The sequence below is a fragment of the Artibeus jamaicensis genome, unplaced genomic scaffold (assembly GCF_021234435.1).
Source record: "Artibeus jamaicensis isolate MK-2021 breed Jamaican fruit bat unplaced genomic scaffold, CSHL_Jam_final contig_548, whole genome shotgun sequence".
NCBI classification, from domain to species: domain Eukaryota; kingdom Metazoa; phylum Chordata; class Mammalia; order Chiroptera; family Phyllostomidae; genus Artibeus; species Artibeus jamaicensis.
Genome location: NW_026521883.1, coordinates 16480069 through 16496099, shown reverse-complemented (window position 1 = coordinate 16496099; position 16031 = coordinate 16480069). Strand labels below are relative to the sequence as shown.

At 39.5% G+C, this 16031-nt stretch overlaps 1 pseudogene; it reads left to right on the top strand.

The window, feature by feature from the left end:
- Window positions 1–7984: 7984 nt before the first annotated feature.
- Window positions 7985–16031, top strand: part of LOC128628151 (39S ribosomal protein L30, mitochondrial-like) — a 31529-nt pseudogene continuing 23482 nt past the window's right edge.

Sequence of the window (16031 nt, the reverse complement as noted above, 5' to 3'; positions counted from 1 at the left end):
AAAAATATTATATAATATTTGGTGTAAGAAGGAAAAGATTAAGTATTTAGCCCAAATTACTCCTGATTCTTAATTGAGGATAATATTGCAAGGAAATAAGTTTAGAATTACTAAGAACCAGAGGACTTTTTAGGATCGTGTCACATTTCTGGTCAAATGATAGCTCATGATGGATCCAAGACACTATCATTTAAAAAGAAGGAAGCAAGGGATAAATATTTAAATGGAAACTATTGTAAGTTATATATCATTTGCTTTTTTACTGTGCAATGGATCTTCCTTTGGAAAGCTTCCTTTACTGCTAATTCATACAATTCTGAAAGACTTTCATTCAGAAATTCCCATACCCCTGGCCAAAAGGAAGAGAATGCGGTCCAAGATAGGGCAATCAAACTCTCTCCTGGGAATTTAAGCTTTAAGTATGACATCTAATAAAGACCTCAGTAAAAAAGACAAACAACCCAACAAAATACTTACATACTTACATATTATAAAATACTTAGACATTTCACAAAGGAGGGTGTGTACTGAATTATTCAACGAACATATGAAAAGAAAGTGCTCAATATCATTAGTCAACAAGGAAATGCACACAATGAGACAGTGTTACCGAACAAGAGGTCCGAGGGAGGGGGGGGGCAATACAATATTTGGCCCACCTAGGGATGCCAAATAGTTCTACACAACAGGGGCCCCTCCCAAGGACGGTATACTAATATCTACTGGGCTCTTCTGTCCGCTGCCAATTGGAAAGACATCTCTCAATGCCAGAGATTTGTGAAAAGGAAACAAAATGTTTATTTAATGCTATTTAGGCTTAATGCCTCCACTAAAATATCAAAGTCCTTTAGGGTATACTCCTACACCCACTCAGCGCTCCCTTCTCCCACTGTCCCAACTCCAGGTACCGTAAATCAGGAAAAGAGCACACGTCTGTTTTTCAGGCTGCTGGAATCGTCAGCTGTGTCAGGCAGGATCTCTCTCTAGTTAATCCAAAGTACTGTGGTACCCTCTCATGGTCCACTGGCATGAGTCCTTTGTACCCAGTTCCAGTCAAAGTCTCTCTTGCTTTCCAGGCCACGCGGCCAAATGGGGCACCCCAAAGGCGTGTGGGCCTCTTCTACCAAAGCTGCAGGGGTTCGCACTCCACCAAAAGCATGTGGCTTTCTTCTTCACCTGGCTGTAAGGATCTCCATTCTGGAAAAGCTGTGTGGTTTTCCCTTTCACCTGGGCAGTTCTCCCCTCATGTTCTGGAGCCCATCTTTTCCAAGCTCTCTCACAGGCACTCTCACTCAGGGGCACAGCCCCTAGTTCCATCCTGAGTCCCAGCTACTCCCTTCTCCCTGGCTCAAAACTTGGCCACAGCTATTTAACATATCTATGAAACCAGTTAAAGGTTATAGATATGTTAAATAATCATTCCAGAGGTTGGCTGCAAAACTATTGCTACACAAAACAGCTCTCAGTGGCCCTGGCTCTATTTGTCTCTTCCCCCTGGGTGGAGGTAGTGAGGACATCTTATATATCTCTCCAATATTCCTATACACTTTGAATTCTGGACACCATTCCAAATCTTTTTTGCCGCCCCCCCGCCTTGGCTGCACCCTGTATCAATAGCATTGCTCACTCATTAGAAAGGATGAAAAAATTTAGTGACACTACCAAGCACTGGCAAGGATGTGCAGTGACTGGAACTCTAATCCTCTACTGGTGGGGATATAAACTGGCACAGCTTCTTTGAAGAGCTGTTTGATAACATTTACTAAATCTGAGTATATGCTTACATTATTACCAAGGAATTCCACTGTTAGAGAATGAAAACATATGTGAACGAAAGACATGTGCAAGAGCATTCATTTGTAGCTTTGTTTATAATATCGAAGTTGGAAACAATCCAAATGTCCATCAAGAGAATAACATTTGTAGAATGGAATACTTTATAGCAATTAGAACAAGCTACTGTCATGCACAACAGTAAGGATACATCTTAACAGGCATAATCTTAAGTAAAGATTCCATTTAAATAAAGTTCAAAAATAGGCAAAACAAACTTGTGTGATAAAATCAGAATATGGATACCGTTGAAGGGAAATAACGGAGAGGGCATGACGGAGATCTGTGAGGCACTGATAATACCGTTTGTTTTTCTTGATCTGCATGCTGGTTATATGAGTGTGTTCACTTGGTAAAAATTTATTGAGCTGTACACTGAATATCTGTGCACTTTATATATGTTATACTCTCATTTAAAATGTTATGAAATAAAATATCTAGCAGCGACAGAGTCAGAAGACAGAGCCAAGTTATCACAAGACTGGCCCCTAAAAGATGGTCAATGAGTTTCCACTTCTGAGGTCCCTAGAGCTCCAGAGATGTTCTACTTCCTCTCTTTCCCAAGAACACATTGTAAAGTTTGATGTGTGGTTTTTTTTTTTTAATCCTCTGGATACTTATAATAAATTCCTTTCCCCATTTCCTCCAACATACTTGATTGCTTTCTGAGATCCAACTTGAGTTGCCAGGAAAAATGTTGGTTTTATTCTTGAGGTAAATAGTATTTCTTTTTTGAAAACTACAAATACTTTATAGGTAAAGCGGCCAAAAAATCTTTTTATAAATAATAGAAGTCTAACTGAATGCCTTGGAATGTTGGCTGCAAATGAGAACTTGATATAACTGGCATCTGTACTGCGTGGGAATGCCATCTAACTTAATAGCAATAAAATCTAGAATCTAACACCAGAATAAAAAGAATAATATCCACAAGAGCAAGAACAACTAGAATTGGAGATCTCCTGCTAATTACTTATTCATGAGCACACAGACATAAACATGGTTAACTGATCCTTAATATTCTTTAGTGAAGCAACTTCCAACTTTTTCATCTCATGGCACACCTAAACTAAATACTAAAATTCTGCAGCACAACAACATACATATATTTTACCAGTCTAACCAAAAAAATAGGTACAATTTTGATTAATTCACACCAGATGGCTATGGTTATGTTGGCTGTTGTCATTTTTTTTGACAGTCTAAGGGAAAAGAGGTTAGTACCCCTGACTAAATTGTCAGGTGTTGCATGTTTTAAAAATTTTTGCAGCACACCAGTGGCAGATTGGTTGAAAATCACTGTCTCAGTGTAAACTAGAAGACTGGAATGTTCAAACCAGAATGTTTAAAATTGCTAATTTACAAGGACAATTCTCTTCTAAAGAGAGTGGATTATGTTATAAGAAAGTCTCTTTTGTTCTGCTAAATACCTGGATAGCTTTGGATATGCAAAGCGAGCCTCGGAGCTAAATATAGGATTGAAGAATTGAATTGTTCTGCATTTAGAGGCAGAAAAACTTAGATTTACTGGTATACTCAGTGAGTGTAGAGATGATGAAGAGAGAAAAAGGATGGCAAGAACCAAGGGAGAAATGGGGTGGGGGTTAAAAATCCCATGGGCCAGATGCCCTTCAAGAGTTTTTAACATTCCTCCAAGCTATTCCCATATTTATAGTGTAAGCCCCATAACTGTCAAGATTACTTAACACATAAATGTCTCATGTGTAATGTGTGTGTGTTTCAAATGAAAAAAGTTGTGCTTCATATACAAGTTGGTGTGATGTTTTTATACAGCGTATAACTCAACATATACTAGAGTGAGATGACCCATACACTGAACCACTTGCCCATGGTGGACATATGAACATGAAAATGTCTAGAATTCAAAGATATTTGGAGGAGTGCTTTGTATTTCTACAGAGCCCAGAATCTGAGTTCAATGTACTCTCACTACAATTTCATGGGCAAGGAAATCCAACTATTGTATGGTTTACACAAAACCTCACTAAAGACGAAGAAAAAAAAAGGAGAGACACCTTTGTGGACAAAAAGGGAGTGTTCTATGGAAAGTAACCTCGCAGAGTAAATCTGATCATACATTCCTGAGTGGGCAGGTCAGGTGGGTAGTCATGCCCCAGACCTATAACTTCCTGAGTGAAAAGGTTTTACACCAGACCTGTCCATTGTTCTTATGCATCTAGGTTAATACACCTTTGAAATGCCAGAAACAATACCTCTCTAAGGGAGTATTAACATCTCAAAGAGAGCACATAAGCTTGTTAATGATCCTGTAATCCAATCCCCGCTTTGCTTTCTCCCACCTCCATGTATTTTTTTCTCCTTAACTTCAAATGCATAAAAGAAGCTGCAAAATTGGTAATCTCTGGAACATTTGAGATCACTTGCTTCCTGGCATATGTCATCAGTTTGGCTTAAATAAAATCTCTACAAACAAAAATTCTCTACAGGTTTAGGCGTCACTGTGTCAGCACCATATATAACCACAAAGTAGATGGTGTGATCAGGATCTGCTCACCAGAACTGCCAGTCCTCTGTCCAGCTGACTCCATGTTAGACTTATCATTCAGGGGACTGTACTTGGGCAGCTACTGTTTCAGTCAAGGGGCTTTCTACTCCATATAATACAAAATGAACTCCAAGGCTTAAACAATGAATTTGGCTCACATTCCTGGAAGCCTAGGTATATTAAGGTTGTAACAGTGGGGAACTGTAACCAGCCCTGCCGTTCTTCTGACATTGTTTCTGTAAATACTGACTGACTAATAATATGTAGCTTGTAATAGTTAAATAGCATGTTTGCATAAGAATCCTAGGAACTAACTTCGAAAAATATCGACACTGACCTTCAGTCATCCCAGCTCTGGGAGACTTGCTGAACTGCAACTGTAAAACCAGGATGACAAAAACCAGAATGACACACACCAGACCATCATTTGACTAGATTTGAGGTCCTTATTGGAATGGACTGTGCTGGTCTGCACACAGAGAATTTTTCAACCCTCTCCCCTTGGTTCCTTTGCTCTGCTTTCCCTCTCTCATCTTAGAAAAACCTCTGCCTGCACTGGGACATCGAGATGGGCTTTGAGACATGAGTCTCCCATCTAGTCATGTGGCTGGTACTTGAATAAACCACTTTTCTTCTCACCAGCACCTGCCTCATGAGTCTGGCTTTCGTTATGGATTTTTTAGCACTTTTTTTATCCATTCACCAGTTTTAACACAAGAGCTCCAAACCAGGGAGATGCTTAAGTGTTCATGATATTCTAAAAAACAAAACAAAACAAAAACACCTGGAGGACTAGCACATTTATTACTCACATTGTAGTGGACATGCTGTTTATTACTCACATTACACGGAGTGCACCTATGTCAGTAGGTCAGTGCAATAGAGACACACCTCCTTCAGTCCAAAATCATTACAAGGGATCGCAGACAACAAGGCATGTGCCCTACATATGACTCTAAACTGTATTACCTCAGTGTGTACAAGCAGAAAGAAAAGGTCAAGAAGCAGTCACAGGACAAGAAACCTCTCCCAAAAAGAGATAAGGAGTGAGTTACAATCCATTCCCAAAACAATATGCATTCTTTCTGGCCAAGTGTCTACTGGCTAGGCCTCAACACGGGTGGTGGGAGAGCCACGTCAGTATCCACCCCACACTCTACCCCAACGTGGCTCTTCCACCTCATATTCTTCATGTTAATTTTTCTGATAGGAAACCTGTATGGTGAGCATATTGGCACTTTGCATCCATATACCATGGATACAGCAAAGGCTACACCTTAAGACTAAAAGCGCAATACAGAAGCCAAAGAGACCCAGAAGGGGGGAACACCTGTATCAGACAGTACCATAATATTCTTGCACAGGATTGCTGGCATCCACCGTATGATTTGCACAATTTCATTTGCAGTCCTGTTTCCGCATTCAGTACATATGGGTATGGGCTGTCATACTTCTACCTATAACGCTGACAGCTACCCCACACCACCCCAAACTGCATGTGTGAGCTGTGGCTTGGTGCGGCGGTGAGCCTGCTCTCTCACAAGCAATGATACCTTCTCACACGTTTGTCTGAAGGGGGGGTCAGAAGCCTTCCAGTCTTGTAGCCAGTCTCAGCATGTCTGGTTTGCATGGTTGGATCCAGTGGGTGGATCCACTGTGGCAGGCTGGCAGAGGCTAAGGTTGGGAACTCTGTGCAGACCCAACATACTGAGTGGTTGTTCACGGCAGCCAGTATTCCCCACCCATTGATGGAGGGTGTTGCTTGTGCAGAATCCAAACAGAAAATCTCCAAGAATTTGTCAGAGAAACCAGCTAAACAGGTCATAGTATACACTCTATAAAAACAGAAAGAATACAAAGGTTAATGAACACAACAAATCATAAACCAGCTTCTGGATCTGCAAGTGTCGGATGAGAAGACTTCTAATTGTAAGACTTTTGTTGGAATGAAATTAAGCAGTGGCAGTCTGATAAATCCTCTTTATCTGTAGATTAAATGTCTGTGGTAATGTCAGCAGGTGCTCAGGTAAATTCTGTATGGTTGGTACTGTATCAGTAGTTTTCGATAATGCCAAATCAAAGGATGAAAGAAAAATGAAACACTAGTTTGAAAAAAACTGGAGAAATTCAGGATACAATCTAGTTCATAGGTGAGATATAAAATTTTACAAGACAATACACTGAATTAGAGCCTACTTTCCAAAACTGGGTATAATAGATTTTATCGAAACATAATTTTTCCCCTAAAATCACCTTCATTTTTATCAAAGAGCCAAATCAAGACCAATTCATTTACTGTATTACATCCAGTTTCAATTTGGCCTGATTGTTTGTATAAACACAACAGGAATAGCAATTGATCAGATAGGCTTTCTTAAATCTACTTTGCTGTAAAGTTACAAGGAATTCCTAGATTGAGCTTTAATTATTTCCTCAGGGCTGGGAAGTCAATCCATACAGTTGCCAACAGGCTTTGCCTACAGCACCTGAAGATTTGGGTGAGTTTCTCAAGTTCCTGAGGTCCCCCAAATGTCTTGAGTTTCTTCCTATGCCATCTTTCAGAAAAGTAACCTTTGTTCTTTACCTGCCACAAACCACATGACCAAACAAGGTACCAGGCTATTTCTCCAAGGGGCTTTTGTTGGCTCCAATCTTTTTTTTTTAGAGAATATAACGATTTTACTTTTTATTTTCATTATATTTTATGACTATGCTATAGCAGTTGTCCCGACTTTTCCAAATTTGCCAACTCCCACCCAGCACCAACCCCCCAACCCTGCTCCCTCAGACAATCCCCACACCATTCATTGTTCATGTCTGCAGGTCATGCATATAAGTTCTTTGGCTACTCCACTCCCTGTACTGTATTTTATGTCTCCATAGCTATTCTGTAACTACCTATTTGTACTGATTATTCCTCTCACCTCTTCACCCATTCTCCCCCAACCCCCTCCCATCTGGCAACCTTCAGTAACTAACTCTTTTTTCTTGCTTTTAAGAGTCTCTTTATCTTTAACCTTTGGCTTTTTAATAAAGATGTGTCTTGGAGTGGGCTTCTTTGCATCCATCATACTTGGGACTCTCTGCATGTCTATTTCCTTCACCAAATTAGGGAAGTTTTCTTTCATTATTGTTTCAGATAGATCTCCTATTTCTTGTTCTTTCTCTTCTCCTTCTAGCACCCCTATGAGGCAAATACTGGACTTAAGTGGTCCCAGAAGCTGTTTATACCATTCTCATTTTTTATTCTTTTTTCTTCTTGTTGTTCTGCATAGTTTTTTGCTCCTTTATGTTTTAAATCAATTATTTGGTTCTTGGCTTCAATCATTCTACTGTTGTTTCCTTGTAAATTGTTCTTTATTGCAATTAGTGTATCCTTCATTTCTAACTGGGTCTTTTTTATGCTGCTGAGGTCCTCACTAAGTACCTTGATCATCCTTATAAAGTGTTTTGAACTCTGCGTCTGATAGATAGCTTATCTTCATTTCATTTAGCACTTTTCCTGGAGTTCAGATCTGTTCTTTCATTTTCAAAGGGGGTCATATAGTGTTAATCAGGATGATGGAGTCTCAGATATGGCACCAGGCTACTGGCTCTGTGGGGGAAGGGCTCAGCAAAAAGACAATGGCCTCTGCTTGCCGCGATGTCTCTGCTCGACACATCAGTCTCTTCCTGTGTACCACTGGTACCCTTCAAGCTACCACCCCAGTGCTGGAGCTCAGAGCGAGCAAGTCTGAGTGGGTGAGTCCGTATGTAGGTTCCCCAAGAGGAACTGCATAGGGCTCTGGCATCCTCCTCCGCCACCTCAATCCCTACTGGTTTCTGCAGCCAGGATTCCTGGCGCTGGAATCCTGGGCTGTGGAGACGGGTGTGGGTCTGGAACTCCTCACTCCTGACATATCCCCCCAGAATTTGTATCCATGTGGATGTGGGCCATCCTGTTCCACATCTGTGCTCCTCCTAACAATCTGTAAGGGATGTGGTTTCCTCAATTCTGTAGTTGTCATACTTCCATTCAACTCAATTTCTGACATTCCTGAATAATGGTTGTCCTATATTTTAGTTGTAATTTTGATGTGGTTGTGAGAAGAGGCAAGCCATATCTGCCTATGTTGCCATCCTGACCGGAAGACCCAAAAGCAATCTCAACCCCTTATGTTTTCTGATGACATCCAGAGTTCAGGCAAGAGTCCTTTAGTCATGACATTCCAGAGAGAGACTTAGTTGATAAAATCATAATTGAAACTGGCATTATGTGCCCTGTTATGAAGAAATCATATTCCTAGTGCACTTGTGCAAATAAATATATTGCTATGGAAAGAACAATATTCATTCATTAAGAGCTTCTAAATTCCAGAGTGATCAGGTATGGAGAAAAATATAAATGAGTCAATGTTGCTTATGAAAACATACTTTACCAAATTGCTTTAAGAAACGGAATGTTTTCTTATGTCTGAAAAACAAATGATTAAAAATTAGCAATACTTTTCAACAAAAAGTATAAAAGCCACAATTATATTTAGTTTATTATGTCCCATAATTAATTTCTGTTTATCCTGAATATCTGCAAGCATCTCTATAAATCCAGTCATTTCACAAAGCTCCAGCAATCTTCAACTAAGTTCAAAGGTATGATCCAAAAATCCATTCTCAGAAATATGCAATCCAAAACAAGTCAGCATCCTCTCCATGAACCCCTCCCAAGATATAACATATTTTTGTAAATGCATTAGAGCAAAACCTATGGCTGTTTATAAAAGAAAAAACTTAAAGTGACATGGGTACAGAGTTGAGTATAATGTAATTGACAAAGGAATTTGCTTTCCTGCAACATTTTAATATAACAACTAAATTACACATGAAAGTATATCAGCTCTTATATGATATCTAGAACATCTACTCTCTAAAACTATGTATATATAAATACAACATACTTATTATTTCTTTATTGGACAAAGTTTCCCATATACTTTAAGCATATTAAATAAGCCTAATTAGTTCTGAAACATCTCTTTTATAAAAGAGGAAGAACAAATATTTGAGGTATTCTAGGAGCCCAATGGAATAACTTAAATTCATTTCTCAATTTAAAAGTCTCTTAGACTCATAGATGGAGAACAGATGACAGGCAGTGGGGTGGGAGTTTGGGGGTGGAGGGACTGAGCAAAAATGGAAAGGACTCATGGACATGGCCAACAGTGTGGTGATTGCTGGAGGAAGAGGGTATAATGGGACTAAATGGTAATGAAAAAATATAATAAAGATTATATATATATTTAAAAGTCTCTTAAAATGTGTGCTCGCTTTGGCAGCACATATACTAAAAGTCTCTTAAAATTTGAACTTTGGGAAAGCTGTCAAACTTAACTAAAATATTATAACAAACTTTTTTGTAAACCAACATGGTTTTTATGGTAATAACTTTAAAAGACATTAATTAACCTGGAAACCAGTTTTCACATCAAATAATTTGTTCAGACCACAAGATCCTGTTTAATTTATATAAATGTTTATTTTCTTTAGGCCAACAAAGTATTACACCCTAATTATGCCATCTGGAGGCAGAAAACACACCACATGTAATACACAGATGACACGTATCACATAAAGACCATACACATGAAGACTGAACACATGAAGACTATACACAAAATTTGATTTACTGATTTGTACAGAGAAAGCACAAGATTTTCTCACTTGCTTGACTTTTTGTTTCTTCCTTCACCACAATCCTTCTGCAACTTTCCTAGTCCCTTTATACTCATCCAGAAATTAGAACAAATGACTTCTAATTCAATGTCCTTCAAAATATATTGCCATAATTTATACCTTTTATTACCAAAGCCATTTATTTTTCTCCAACTTAAACATAAGAAGTTAGCATTCTTTTCTTTTTAAAAAATATTTATTTATTTTTTAGAGAGGGGAAGGGAGGGAGAAAGAGGAGAGAAACATCAATGTGCCCCCAACTGGGGACCTGGCCTGCAACCCAGGCATGTGCCCTGACTGGGAATCAAACCTGCAACCCTTTGGTTCACAGGCTGGCATTCAATCCACTGAGCCACACCAGCCAGGTGCATTGTTTAGATTGACAAATTCATGAATATATTTCATAAATTTTACCTAGTTTACTAGACCTTTAGCAAAAAAATTCTAATTAGTCTAAAATGCAACCTATGCTGCATAAAACAACCGATATGCAAAAATCATATACAATTGCTTTAGGTGACATAGGAGAGCATCGGATTTCTCTTGGAGACTTACACATGAGGATCTCTTCCTTCATTACTCAGGTTGTGTCTATCTTCCAGGAAAACATCATCTTAGAGAGACAAAGGCCACTGTGAGCTATGACAAAGAGGACATTGTAAACCTAAAATCGGAAAACTTGAAATCAGAAAAGTCAGCATTTGTGCTGCTTCTCAATACCAGAACCAATAACAGAGGCAAGGACTGAGTCTCTCTGGGCACTTCATTCAGATGGCCAGTAAGCTGAGAAGAGGATGGGTTATGTACCCTAACAGACCATCTTACATTTCCTTTCAAACCAGCCTTTTTTATAAGAAGGAAGAAGTGTAGGTAAGGGATTTGGAATTCAAGGGACAAAAAGAGTAGGTAAGGGACTTCGAATTCAGGAAAGAGGTTAATCAGATAAAAGGTGCACTCTGGCAATTTCCCTAACATCCTTTCATCCAGTGATTTTTTTAAATTTGGGTCCTGTGTCCTGGGTGATTTTCTTTATCTGTGTCCTGGGCTGCAGGATGTCTCTCCCTAGAACACAATGGCTCAGATACCATCTTGATTGCTTATGGTCTCTTCTGGAGCACAAAGGTTGTCTTGCTTGTCATCTCTTGAAATCAGGGTGGGTTGTACCTGCAGTTCTGAAACAATAGCTTTTTACATGCGTTACCTATTAAGATTATTAACTAATACCTGAAACTAAAATTTTCCAACTCTTGAGTTCCCCCATCAAACTCAGTGCTCTCTGTTCACCCATTTTTAACCTTGAAATTGAAGCTTTGATTATATTAGAATTTTATTTTCCTACAATTATTTCAAATTGCTTAGTATTTTAAGATTGTCTTTAGTGTTTCACCAGAAAATGGTCACCACCTAAGATTTCTTCCCACCTTTTCAGAGATTTATGTACTTATTTACTGGGGTTTTAAGATTAATTTCAGATAAAGGTAAATGATCAAGTCTCAATTTTTTATAGTTCATTATTTTGTTCTGGATTTAATACTCATATTTACATAAATAGATATTTATATAAATAAACAGATAAACTCTAAAAGTGATGGATAGATAAACAGCAATGTTTGCATACTATTTAGAAGTACAAAAGCAATACCAGAAGAAACATAAAATAATTAAGTAGTTATATTTAAGCAACAAAACAAGAAGATGAAGAGTTGCAGTATTTTGTTACATGCCTTTAATAATTACATAATATTTTACAACTCTGGACTAATATTACTCTGATGAAAGTGAGTAGTAAATTATTTCTTTTCAATGAATAATTTAGAGAGTGCACACCTTACTCTACCTAAACATGCTACAGGTGAAATAACCCTGTGCCCTTTCAGAAGGCCCAGGGGTGCCCTTTTTAAGGATATTCTCCATGTAGGAGCTAACTCTTTAACGAAAGGCGATGACAAGAAGATTCCTCAGTAAGGTGACGCCATGAAGACATTGGAACCTGGAGAAGGGAACAGCGAGACTGCTTTCCAACAGCTGTGCCACTCTTTCCAAATTAGCCTGGATAGCTTTGCAATAAATGGCTATTACCTATCTTGAAATTCAAATGCTTCTTTATATAAGAATGTTGTTGCGCTGTAGTCTGAGAAGATAACTTGAAAATAATGAAGTATTTCAAACCAAAAATATGTGCAAGTCCTTGATAAACATGCTATTTCCTCATTAATCATGCAGAGTGGAAGACTCCTTAAAATGTATTTTAAAGCACATTAAAAACACATTCTCTTCATCAAAATTAGGTTATGCCCCTGGCAGAAATCAAGATCAGCCACAAATACTAAATGAGAAAAATCTACAAGGTCAGGAGACATAGGTCAGGGCTTAATTACCTGGTTACTCAGTACAAAGAGTCACATGGATTATTTAAAGACCCCTATGAAGAAACACTGACAGTCATGTTCTAGAATCTTCTTAAGGAGTAATTAAATATTATGACCAAAGTGTAGATCTAAAACACAGGCTGCTAGATAAAGTAACTCTTCAATTTATTCCATTACCTCATAAATGTACCAAAACAAGTTTTAATTCAATGACTAATCAATTTATGTCTTCCCCATAAAAATATCTCCCAGATTCTCTCTACTGAGTATCAGACTACAAGAGATCTTAAATGAATGAATTAGAAGAAATAAACAAATTCAATGAGGGAATCTCTAAACCCACAAATTTTTTATAAAGTCTTTATAATCCTGTTTAATATCCATCTTTTCACAGTGGCTTTGCAAGTCGCATCAGTAAAGTGGTTCATCAAATATTTTAAATGTCATGATGGCATTCCTGAAGAAGCAGAAAAGGTCAAAACAAAGCTATACAATCGGCAATGATTTCAAAGTATAACGATGTCTCAGCATGTCTGTAACTGTGTACCAGATAGTACGTGGAGGTTTCAACCTTGGACATTTTTGTCTCCTAAAGTCATTCTGAAATTCTCTGCCAATGGTAATGCCATTCACTGTTTGCAAAGGGCGGGCACTGCTTCCTACAAAGAAATAATTCAAATAATTTAATTGAAGGAATGAATGGATTTTTAAATTCATATTTGGCAAAAGAGTCTGAAATCGCAGCATTCTGGATTTGTATGAGCTAAGCCTTTGACTGAGAAATAGTTTTGTTTTGAATGCGAAGAAAGCTTGGTTGCAGAGTCTGAGCCAGATTGGAGGACCAGAGTTTAGGCTTTCCAAAAGGAACCACGGCATAGCGAACAATATACTCTGTGGCTCGAGCAGTTCCTCATCCTCCAGGCAGAAAAACCAAAGCAATTTTCTGGGGCTGGGAGATAGAATTTAGAGTTAGGAAGAGGGAAGCGACAGTCATAGTGCCTACAGGGGCACTGCTTCCAGTTGCCTCAGGAAGCAGTCAGACCTGTAGTGGGGAGACAGGTGGATGGGACTTGATTCAGTAATCAGAGCAGAAGGAGCCTGGGTCCCACTTCCCACATGGAAGTCTGGGAGGACTCCCCTGCAGAGTGCCATGCTACCATGCATAGCCTCAGTAGAGTAGAAATGGTACTAGGCTGTGTTTCATGGATGAGGAGAGCCTGAGTTGGTGCCATGTTGGTTCCCTGTGACCTGGACGAGATCTGTGAGTTCCTAAGTCAGGTGTGACAGGAGCCCTTCATGCACAGACCACACAGGTGTGCAAAGACCAGGTAGACACAGCTAGCTGGTCGAAAAAAGAAGGAAAGAATGTGGAATGCTGATTTAAAGCTTCCTTCTTAGACTCTGAATAGTTCAAAGAACTGACCCTCTTCTCACTGAGGTAAAGACATGAAGCATCAAGCAAACTCAAAAAGCAACTTGGTGCCCTGAGGGGTGTGGCCCAGTGGATTGAGTGCTGGCCTGTGACCCAAAGTGTCGCCAGTTCAGTTCCCAGTCAGGGTGGCATGCCTGGGTTGCCCACCAGGTCGCCAGATGGGGGCTTGTGAGAGGCAACCAATTAATGTATCTCTCACACACTGATGTTTTCTCCCTCTCTTCCCTTCTCTCTAAAAACAAATAAATAAATAATTTTTTAAAAAGCCACTTGGGCTTTAAGTGTGGAAGCTTTAGGCCTATTTGGAAAGGCTACGTTCATTACTGGTTCAAGAGTCATGTGTCTGACACTCAAAAAAAAGGCCAATATTCAAAATGTCAGGTTTTGGAGTGAGGAAAGTTTCACTGATTGAGAAGGTGCCAGCTCATGTTGTATTATTCCACTTACATTAGGTACCTGAGTAGTCAAATTCATAGAAAAAAAAGTAGAGTGGTGAACACAAGAAGATGATGGGAGAGGAAAACGAGTTGTTTAATGGGTATAGTTTTAGTTTTGCAAGATGAAAAAGTTTGAGACATCTGTTTCATAATGACACGAATATACTGAATAATTCTGAATTATAAACTTAAGAATATTTAAGATGGTAAGTTTTATGTTGTATATTTTTACCACAATAATACAGAAACAAATTGACCAGAAAATAAATAATATTTCTGTGTTTACCCAAAAAAAGGTGCCAGCTCAAGAAATGGGAGTAGGGGGTTTAAAGCTTTTACAAATCTGTATGAGGAGAGCCCAGAATTCAGGCATCTTTTTTGTCAAGGGAAGGAAGGAGGAGCAGGGCAATAGGTGTGTGACACTTAGGGCCTGCAGGGATACAAGGAAGAGCGAAAAATCTCTAAACCTCTTTGTACTCCAGCCAGGTCACTGACCCCTGTTTATCTGATTGATCCCGAGTCTGGGCAAATCTGGGCCAAAAGCTCGAGCCTCAAGCAGAATTCCTCTGATAAGTACATATCCATAGCAGGAGCTACCCACATGAGGGCTATGGAGGAAATGCAGGCTAGAATTAAGATAGAGAGAGAAAGAAAGCATATCCCTCTGTTACAGGCACTGGAGAAAGAGGCAAGATTTTACAGCGAGGCCTGAACGAGATCACTAGTGATGCAGAAGCTGAGCAGACCTCAGAGGTGCTGAAGAGGCAGAGAGGAAACGGGGCCACACTGGTCCGGGGAGAGCTTCAGCTCAGGCAGCGCCCGCAGCCCTTTCTCAGCCGCAGGCCAAGGAGGACACTGCCTCCAGCAGAAAGAAGAGCAACTTCCTGTTGTTCTTTAAGAAAGACAGTGGACTGTCTTGTTGATGTGAAGTGAGAGTCACCATGTACAATCCTATGGGTGGGTGGTGGTGTTATACATACAGACTAAGATAAAAGTGGTGTCCTAGGCTGAACTCCTCTGTTTGACAGCCCCCAGTCAGTGCCAGCCTGAAGCTTATCCCCCCCTAAAGGGAGGCTCTGGCTGGAGCTTCATCAGAGGTGGGGTCCGTGGGAGAAGGAAGGGAAACCTAATGAAGGGATGGATGTGAGGATCTTGCTTCAGACCAAGGCCGCCTAGGTAAACCTAGAGCGCTTGCAAAGAGAGACAGAAAACAGATTCTACAGAGAGGGCTTCTTAGAAGTGGGAACATCTGGATGAAAGTAAATGTCTCTGGTGACTGTGGATAATTCATTAGGAGAAGAAATGAATTTGGGGTGATACTTGGAAATTGTTAAGCAAGGTCTGTGTTCTTTCCAAAAAGGATACTTACTGCCCAATGACTTTTCACCCATTAGAATGGCATTCATTTCTTCAGGGAAAAGCCTATTTATCTAGAACAAAGAAGGCCGGCGAAGGGCTGAAAAGTAGTTATGTGTGAGGTGTGTGTGAGATGTGTGTGTGTGTATAGTTTGTGTTTAAACTCAGAGCAGGCAGTTGCCTGAAGCCACGACCACGAAATAGGTCTAAAGTTCAGGGTCCTAATGGCTCAGATGGAAACAAATGTGAGTTTCTCTTTTTTGTCAGTAAAAATAGGCACAACCTGTCATTTCTACAAATTCAACATTTCATCCCGCCCCCTTAATGTATGTAACTCAGACATCAGTTACCAAACAAGCGTGGGGTTT